This window comes from Hordeum vulgare, chromosome 6H (genome assembly GCF_904849725.1).
Source record: "Hordeum vulgare subsp. vulgare chromosome 6H, MorexV3_pseudomolecules_assembly, whole genome shotgun sequence".
Classification (NCBI taxonomy): Eukaryota; Viridiplantae; Streptophyta; class Magnoliopsida; order Poales; family Poaceae; genus Hordeum; species Hordeum vulgare.
In genome coordinates, this window is record NC_058523.1 from 400,481,706 (window position 1) to 400,492,404 (window position 10,699).

The following is a 10,699-nucleotide window of genomic DNA, read 5'->3' on the forward strand; positions in this document are numbered from 1 at the left end:
TGTTGGGAACATTGCATGGGAAACAAAAAGTTTCCTACGCACACATAAGATCTATCCATGGTGATGACCATCTATGAGAGGAGAGATCGGATCCACATACACTTGTAGATTGCTAAGCGGGAAGCATTAAGAAAGGTGGTTGATGTAGTCGAACGTATTTACGATCCAAATCGCAAGCCGTCACGCGATCCAATCACAATACAATGCTGAACGGACAAAACCTCCACGTTCAGCACACGTGAAGCTCGATGATGATCTCCGCCATCTTGATCCAACAAGAGAGATGAAGAGGTAGCTGAATTCTCCGGCAGCACGACAGTGTGATGGTGGAGATACTCCGGTCGGGCTTCACCATGCACTACCGGAATAACCTACGGGGTGTCATGAAGTAGTGGAGGGAGAGGGGCTGCGCCGTGCCTTGAGGTGCGGCTAGCCTCTCTACCCTCCACTATATATAGGAGGGAGGGAGGGGTGATGCCCTACGGAAAACCCCTAGGGTTTGGCAGGTGCACCAAGGAGGAGGGAGGAGTCTTCCTCCAATTCGGTTTGGTGGAGGAGGAGTCCTCCTCCAAGTAAGTTTGCCCCACTTCTCTCTCTTTGGACACTTCGGCCAAATAGGCCCACTTGGGTTGGCCGCCCAACCCACCAGGGGCTGGTTGTGATAGCCTAGCTTATTAGGGATGATAGACTACTCATATCAATAAGGAATTCCTTCTTTTTCGGGAGACCATTCAAACATAACCCTTAGGTTAAGCGTGCTCGGCTTGGAGTAGTTCTAGGATATATGACCGACCGAGAAGTTGATCCCGGGTGCGCTTGAGTGAGAAAAAAGTGCACAAAAAAGAATAGTATTGATATGTGGGGCCAGTCTAGATCCCGCTGGGAGTAATGACCGCCGGCGGGTGTGTCGGAGGCGTTACAAGTTGGTATCAGAGCCGACCCTCGCGGTTACACGAATGTTTGTGGATAAGAGTGTGGTCATGTTGTTCATGACGTTTGTGACCCGTCGTGGCACACGACATGGCACATGTACTGGGCTAGATGCACACACGTTTGTGCCAAAAGGGAACACTCCTGTGGCCCGACGAGGACGTCGGTTCCTCTGAGTGGCGGTGTATGTGATAGCTTGGCTTATTAGGGATGATAACTCATATCTATAAGGAATTCATTCATTTCCGGGAGCCCATTCGAACAGAACTCATAGGTCAAGCGTGCTCATCTTGCATTAGTTCTAGGATGGGTGACCGACCGGGAAGTTGATCCCGGATGCGCATGAGTGAGGACAAAGTGCGCAAAAAAGACTAGTATTTATATGTGAGGCCAATCTAGATCCCGCCAGGAGTAACGACCGCCGCCGGGTGTGTCCGGGGCGTTACACTGGTGCGCCACCCTTGGGCCTATTTGCTCCCTCTTCAGGTGGGTGGCCCCTCCCGGTGGAACCCCGGAACCCATTCGTCACTCCCGATACTTTACCGGTAATGCGTGAAATCCTTCCGGAAACCAAATGCACCCTTCCTATATATCAATCTTCGTCTCCGGACAATTCCAGAACTCCTCGTGACGTCTGGGATATCATCCGTGACTCCTAACAACATTCGGTCTCCAATATACATAATTCAGCTATACCGAAACGTCACCGAGCCTTAAGTGTGCAGACCCAGCAGGTTCGAGAACTATGTAGACAAGACCGAGACACTCTCCGGTCAATAACCAATAGCGGAACCTCGATGTCCATATTGGATCCAACATATTCTATGAAGATCTTTATCAGTTGAACCTCTATGTCAAGGATTCAGAAAATCCTGTATAACATTCCCTTTGTCGTTCGGTATGTTACTTGCCCGAGATTCGATCGTCGATATCTCTATACCTATTTGAATCTCGTTACCGACAAGTCTCTTTACTCATTCCATAATACAAAATCCCATAGCTAACTCTTTAGTCACATTGCTTGCAAGGATTGTTGTGATGTTCTTTTATCATGTGGGCCCCGAGATACATCTCCGCATACGGAGCGACAAATCCCAGTCTTGACCAATGCTAACTCAATAGACACCTTCAGAGATACCTATAGAGCACCTTTGTAGTCACCCAATTACGTTGCGACGTTTCATATACACAAGGTATTCTTACGGTGTCAGTGAGTTATACAAGTCATAGGAACATACACTTGACATGCAGAAAACAATAGTAATAAAATTACACAATCACATGTTATGTTCATAGTTTGGGTCTTGTCCATCACATCATTCTCCTAATGATGTGATCCCGTTATCAAGTGACAACACTTGTATATTGCTAAGAAACCTTAACCATCTTTGATGAACGAGCTAGTCAACAAGAGGCTTACTAGGAATATTGTGTTGTCTATGTATCCACACATGCATCTGAGTTTCCAGTCAATACAATTCTAGCATGGATAATAAACGATTATCTCCAACAAGGAAACATAATAATAACTATTTTATTATTGCCTCTAGGGCATATTTCCAACAGTCTCCCACTTGCACTAGAGTCGATAATCTAGCTCACATCACTATGTGATTTACAATGTAACAAATATAACACCCATACAGTTCTGGTGTTGATCATGCTTTTCTCGTGGAAGAGGCTAAGTCAACGGGTCTACAACATTCAGAATCGTGAGCACTTTGCAAATATTTCTGTCCTCCTCCTTGATGTAATCATGGATGTAATTGAAGCGTCGCTTTACGTGTGAAACCTCGGTTCCTTGGCTAGAGCAATGGCACCAGTGTTGTCATAGAACATGGTCATTGGATCCAGTGCACTCGGCACAACTCCAAGATATGTCATGAACTACTTCAACCAGACACCTTCTTTAGCTACCTCTAAGGTAGCTATATACTTCGCTTCACATGTAGAATCGGCTACCACACTTTTGTTGGAACTGCTCCAACTTACCGCACCCCCATTGAGAATAAATACGTATCCGGTTTGTGACTTAGAGTAATCCGGATTAGTGTCAAAATTTGCATCGACGTAACCCTTTATGACGAGCTCTTTCTCACCTCCATAAACGAGAAACATTTCCTTAGTCCTTTTGAGGTACTTTAGAATCTTCTTGATCGCTGTCCGGTGCTCCATTCCTAGATTACTTTGAAACCTTCCTGCCATACTTATGGCAAGGCTGACATCAGGCCTTGTGCACATCATTGCATACATGATAGAGCCTATGGATAAAGCATAGGGGACGACACTCATCTTTTCTATATCTTCTACAGTTACTGGGCATTGAGTCCTACTCAACTTTATACCTCGTAACACAGGCAAGAACCCTTTCTTGGACTATTCCATTTTGAACTTCTTCAAAAGTTTATCAAGGTATGTGCTGTGTGAAAGTCCTATCAAGCATCTTGATCTATCTCTATATATCTTGATGCCTAATATGTAAGCAGCTTCATCTACATCTTTCATTGAAAAACTTCTATTCGAATAATCCTTTACGCTTCTCAAAAGGTCAATATTGTTTCCAATCAACAATATGTCATCCAAATATAATATTAGAAACGCTATAGAGCTCCCACTCACTTTCTTGTAAGTACAAGCTTCTCCATAAACTTGTATAAACCTAAACACCTTGATCACCTCATCAAAGTGTTGATTCCAACTTCGAGATGGTTGCATGAGTCCATAAATGGATCGTTGGAGATTGCATACTTTGTCAGCATTCTATGAATCGACAAAACCTTCCGGTTGCATCATATACAACTCTTCCTTAAGGAAACCGTTAAGGAACGCTGTTTTGACATCCATCTGCCAAATTTCATAATCGAAAAATGCAACTATTGCTAACATGATTCTGATGGACTTAAGCATCGCTACGGGTGAGAAATTCTCATTGTAGTCAATTCGTTGAACTTGTGAACAACCGTTTGCCACAAGTCGAGTTTTATTGACGGTGATATTACCGTCCGCATCCATCTTCTTCTTAAAGATCCATTTATTTTGAATAGCCTTTTGCCCTTCAGGAAATACTTCCAAAGTCCATACTTTGATTTAATACATGGATCCTATCTCGGATTTCATGGCCTCTAACCATTTGTTGAATTCAGGGCCACCATTGCTTCTCCATAGCTCGTAGGTTCATTGTTGTCTAACAACATTATTGACAAGATAGGGTTGTTATACTACTCAGGAGCAGTACGTGCCCTTGTCGACCTACGAGGTCCGATAGAAACTTGATCTGAAGTTTCATGATCATCATCATTAGATTCCTCTTCAACTGTTGTAGGTTCCACAGAAACATCTTTTTGTGCTGCGCTACACTCTGGCTGAAGTAAAGGTTCTATAACGTCATGAAGTTCTATCTTCGTCCCACTCAATTCTTTCGAGAGAAACTCTTTCTCAAGAAAAGCTCTGTCTTTAGCGACAAACACTTTTCCTTTAGATATGAGATAGAAGGTGTACCCAACTGTCTCTTTTGGGTATCCTATGAAGATGCACATTTCCGCTATGGGTTCCAGCTTTTCAGGCTGAAGTTTTTTAACATAAGCATCACATCCCCAAATTTTAAGAAATGACAACTTTTGCTTCTTGCCAAACCACTGTTCATATGCCATCGTCTCAATGGATTTGATCATTCCCTTTTTAAAGTGAATGCAGCTGTCTCTAATGCATAACCCTAAAACGATAACGACAAATCAGTAATTAAGAGACATCATATAATGCACCATATCTAATAAAGTACGATTACAACGTTCGGATACACCATTACGTTGTGGTGTTCTAGGCGGTGTCAACTGTGAAACAATTCCACATTGTCTTAAGGAGTGCCAAACTCATAACTGAGATATTCTCCTCCTCGATCACGTCATAGGAATTTGATCTTCTTGTTACGATGATTTTCAACTTCACTCTGAAATTGCTTGAACTTTTCAAATGTTTCATACTTGTGTTTCATCAAGTAAATATTACCATATCTACTCAAATCATCTGTGAAGGTGAGAAAATAACTATAACCACCGTGCCCCTCTATGCTCATTGGTTTGCATACATCAGTATGTATGATCTCCAACAAGTCACTTGCACGCTCCATTGTTCCGGAGAATGAAGTCTTAGTCATCTTGCCCATGAGGCATGGTTCAGATGTGTCAAGTGATTCAAAATCAAGTGACTCCAAAATTCTATCAGCATGGAGTTTCTTCATGTGTTTTATACCAATATGACCTAAGCGACAGTGCCACAAGAAAGTGGCGCTATCATTATCAACTCTACATGTTTTGGCTTCATTGTTATGGATATGTGTGTCATCACTATCGTGATTCAACATGAACAAACCCCTCACATAGGGTGCATGACCATAAAAGATATTACTCATATAAATAGAACAACCATTATTCTCTGACTTAAAGAGTAACCGTCTCACAATAAACAAAATCCAGATATATTGTTCACGCTTAACGCAGGCACTAAATAAAAATTATTTAGGTCCATCACTAATCCCGATGGTAATTGAAGCGAGAATGTGCCGACGGCGATCGCACCAACCTTTGAACCATTCCTCACATGCATTGTCACTTCGTCCTTCGCCAACCTTCATCTATTATGTAGTTCCTTCTTTGAGTTGTAAATGTGAGCAACCGAACCGGTATCAAATACCCAGGCACTACAACGGGAGTTGGTGAGGTATACATCAATAACATGTATAGCAAATATACCTTGTTTGGCGTTGGCCGCCTTCTTATCGGCCAGATACTTGGGGAAGTTCTGCTTCCAGTGACGAGTCCCCTTGCAATGATAACACTCAGTTTCTGGCTTGGGTCCATCCTTGGGTTTTTTCCTGGGAGGGGCAACTGCTTTGCCACTCTTCTTGGAGTTACCCTTCTTGCCTTGCCGTTTTTCTTGAAACTAGTGGTTTTATTGACCATCAACACTTGATGTTCTTTCTGGATTTCTGACTTAGGGATTTTCAGCATCGCAAACAGCTCGGCAATTGATTTATTCATCCCTTGCATGTTGAAGTTCAACACAAAGCTTTTATAGCTAGGTGGCAGTGATTGAAGAAGTCTGTTAGTGATTGCGTCTGGAGGGAGAACAATTCCCAACTCAGCCAGACGGTCACAGTACCCACGCATTCTGAGCACATGTTCACGGACAGACCCATCCTCCATTTTGCAAGCATAGAACTTATCAAAGGTTTCATGCCTCTCAATCCAGACATTCTTCTCAAAGATAAACTTCAACTCTTGTAACATCTCATATGCTCTATGACGTTCAAAACATCTTTGAAGTCTCCGTTCTAAGCCATACAAAGTTGCACATTGAACTATTAAGTAATCATCCAGACGTGACTGCGACATGTTCATAACATATTGGGTTGCCGGTTGGGGTGGCATGTCACCTAACGGTGCATCAAGGACATATTGCTTTTGGGAAACCGTGAGGATAAGGCTCAGATTACGGGCCTAGTCAACAAAGTTGATTCCATCATCTTTCAACTTAGCTTTCTCTAGGAACGCATTAAAATTCAAGGGTGCTACTGCACGAGCCATTGATCTACAACATAAAATTTGCAAAGATTACTTAGACTATGTTCAAGATAATGAGTTTACTTAATCATATTATTAATAAACTCCTACCCAAATTGACATCCCTCTAGTCATTCGAGTGATTCATGATCCAAATTCACTAACTCAAGTCTGATCATCACGTGACTTGAGTTAGCTTCAATGGTGAACATCTTTGTGTTCATCATATCTACTATATGACTCAGGTTCGACCTTTCGGTCTCTTGTGTTCCGAGGCCATGTCTTTACTTGCTAGGCTAGTCAATTTTAACCCGAGTGTTTCGCATGTGCAACTGTCTTGCACCCATTGTATGTGAACGTAGAGTCTATCACACCCGATCATCATGTGGTGTCTGGAAACAACGAACTTTCGCAATGGCGCACAGTCGGGGATAACAATTTTATCTTAAAATTTTAGTGAGGGATCACCTTATAATTCTACTGTCGTCCTAAGAAAAATAAGGTGCATAAAAGGATTAACATCACATGAACTTGTTCCTTTTGATCTCCATCTTCAAAGCACCAGCATGATCTCCATCGTCACCGGTGCCACACCATGATCTCCATGATTGTTCTACCATCAAGGTTCTCGTGCTAACTATGATGTTGCTACTAAAGCTACTAACCTAGCGATAAAGCAAAGTATCACAAAACGCAAAATAATTAAAGACAACCCTATGTCTCTTGTTGGTTGCCGTAGCATCGACATGCAAGTCGATATTTAAATATTACAACACGATCATCTCATTAATCAAATATATCATATCATGTCTTTGGCCATATCATATCACAACATACCCTACAAAAAGAAGTTAGACGTCCTCTAATTTCTTGTTTCTTGTTTTACGTGGCTGCTATGGGTATCTAGCATGATCACATCCTACTTACACAAAACCACAACGGAGATATACAAGTTGCTATTTAACCTTACCCAAGGAATGCCTTTGTCAAATTCGATTTAACTAAAGTAGGAGAAACAGACACCTGCCAGCCATCTTTATGCAACAAGTTGCATATTAGTCATGGAACCGGTCATTCGTAAGAGTACGAGTAATGTTGGTCCGGGCGGCTTCATCCAACAATGTCGCTGAATCAAGAAAAGACTAAAGAGGTCACCAATCTGAATATAAATGCCCAAAAACTCCTTTGTGTTCTACTCGAGATGTCATCTACACATAGACCTAGCTCATGATGACACTGTTGGGGAACGATGCATCGGAAACGAAAAAAATCTACGCACACATAAGATCTATTCATGGTGATGACCATCTACGAGAGGAGAGATCGGATGCACATACCCTTGTAGATCACTAATCGGTTGATGTAGTCGAATGTCTTGCGATCCAATCAGGATTTAGTGCCGAATGGACTGCACCTCCGTGTTCAGCACACGTGCAGCTCGATGACGATCTCCGCCTTCTTGATCTAGCAAGAGAGAAGAAGAGTTATCCAAATTCACCGGCAACACGATGGCATGACGGTGATGATGGTGGAGCTAGTCTGGCACGGCTTCGTCATGCACTATCGGAATAACCTACGAGGTGTCACGAAGTAGTGGAGGGAGAGGGGTTGCGCCATGGCTTGAGGTGCGGCTATCCTCTCTACCCAGCACTATATATAGGAGGGAGGGAGGGGTGGCGCCCTAGGGAAAAGCCCTAGGGTTCGGCCGACGCACCAAGGAGGAGGGAGGAGTCCTCTTCCAATTCGGTTTGGTGGGGGAGGAGTCCTCCTCCTAGTAGGTTTGCCCCACCTCTCTATCTTTTGACACTTTGGCTGAATAGGCCCACTTGGGCTGGCCGCCCAGCCCACCAGGGTCTGGTGCACCAACCTTGGCCTATTTTGTCCCTCTCCAGGTGGGTGGCCCTTCCTGGTGGAACCCCGAAACCCATTCATCACTCCCGATACTTTACCGGTAATGCCTGAAATCCTTCTAGAAGCCAAATGCACCCTTCCTATATATCAATCTTCGTCTCTAGACCATTCCGGAACTCCTAGTGACGTTAGGGATCTCATCCGGGAGTCCGAACAACTTTCGGTCACCAACATACATAATTCAACTATACCGAAACGTCACAGAACCTTAAGTGTGCAGACCTTGCGGGTTCGAGAACTATATAGACATGACCAAGACACTCTCTCGACAATAAGAAATAGCGGGACCTGGATGTCCACATTGGCTCCTACATATTCTACGAAGATCTTTACCTGTTGAAACTCTATGTCCAGGATTCACTTAATCCCATATAATATTCCCTTGGTCCTTCGATATGTTGCTTGCCCGAGATTCAATCGTCGGTATCTCTGTACCTATTTGAATCTCGTTACTCGCAATTCTCTTTAGTCATTATATAGTAGAAAATCCCGTGGCTAACTCCTTGTCGTGATGTTGTATTACTGAGTGGTCCCCAAGATACCTCTCCATCATACAGAGTGACAAATCCTAGTCTTGATCCATGCTAACTCAACAGACACCTTCGGAGATACCTGTAGAGCACCTTTATAGTCACCCATTTACATTGCGACATTTCATACACAGTATACTTCCCGTGTCACTGAGTTACATGATTTCATGGTCATAGGAGCGTATACTTGACATGCAGAAAACAGTAGCAATAAAATGACACGATCACATGCTACATTCATAGTTTGGGTCTTGTCCATCACATCATTCTCCTAATGATGTGATCTTATTTTCAAGTGACAACACTTTTCTATGGCTAGGAAACCTTAATCATCTTTGATCAACGAGCTAGTCAACTAGAGGCTTACTAGGGATAATGTGTTGTCTATGTATCCACACACGCATGTGAGTTTCCATTCAATACAATTCTAGCATGGATAGTGAACGATTATCTTGAGCAAGGAAATATAATAATAACTATTTTATTATTGCATCTAGGGCATATTTCTAACACTCCATGGCTTATACCCCCAATACAATCCATAACATCATCAAAACAAGCAACCTATGCAAGCAAAAAATAGAATCTGTCTAGAGGAGAAAAATATGTAGTAATCTGTAATGAACCCATACTTATGTAACACCAAAAATTATGAAAAATTAGAACGGCCTGTGAAATTTGTGGAATAATACAGTGTAAACAATTCATCTTAAAAGGACGTCCACTAAAATTAGAAACATTCTTCACTCGATGTCAAAGTTTCTGCTTTTGCACCATATCATTTATACTTGTCATACAAGTCATCCAAAAGGTTTAACTTGGTACAAACACTAACTTAAACATAAAAGAAGAATCATTAGAGAGGCAATAATCATGTCATCACACCAAATTAGAAGCAAAAAGCAAAAATTATGATAACTATTAGGTTGCCTCCCAATGAGCACTAGTGTTTCATGCCCTTAGCAAGGCATAATGTATATGATCAAGTGTTGTCATCTTTCCGAGAATGACCCATTATGCTATAATCATATTCCCTCCTTTCAGCAGCAAGTTTTCGGATTGGTAGGAAAAAATAATGGAAGGGACTAAATATCACAACACTAGGATATGAAAGATCTACCTCGGGAGGAATATGAGGCTCTTCTTTAGGTTTTTCATAAGTGACAGTTAGCTCCTCATTGTCTAAGTTTTGTTAGAGGTATTTTCTTAGTTCTATTTCAAGCTCATAACCCAATCTAAGTTTTGGTGTAGCAAATTGATCATTGTGTTCAGAAATCTTATCAACTAAGACATTAAGCGGAACTTTCTTTGTAAGATTCTCATTGTAAGATGAAGTTGGAAAATCAAGGGCTTCCACACTAGAGGCGGAAGCATCACTAATTTCAAAGTCAGACATGATAGCAACTCTCAAGAAAACTAGAGAGCGAAGATGCAAACTAGTGGCAAGCTAAGGAAGCAAAGGTTAATTTTTTTTCGTATTTTTGATTCTTTTTAAACAAGCAAGATATAATAGCAAATAAAAATTAGAACAAGTGAATGATAATATGTGTGAAGTTACTTGTTAGGTGGTGACGGTATTCCCCGACAAAGGTGCCAAAAATCCTTCCACGTGCTTGTTATCTGCGTTGTGTTTTCCGTGAAGAGGAACGGGTCATCACAGCACATTGCAGGTAAGTATTTCCCTCGATTAAGAAACCAAGGGTTATCGAACCAATAGGAATATCAATCCTCAACCGTCTTCAGTGGTTGCACACAAAAGAGCAAACAACT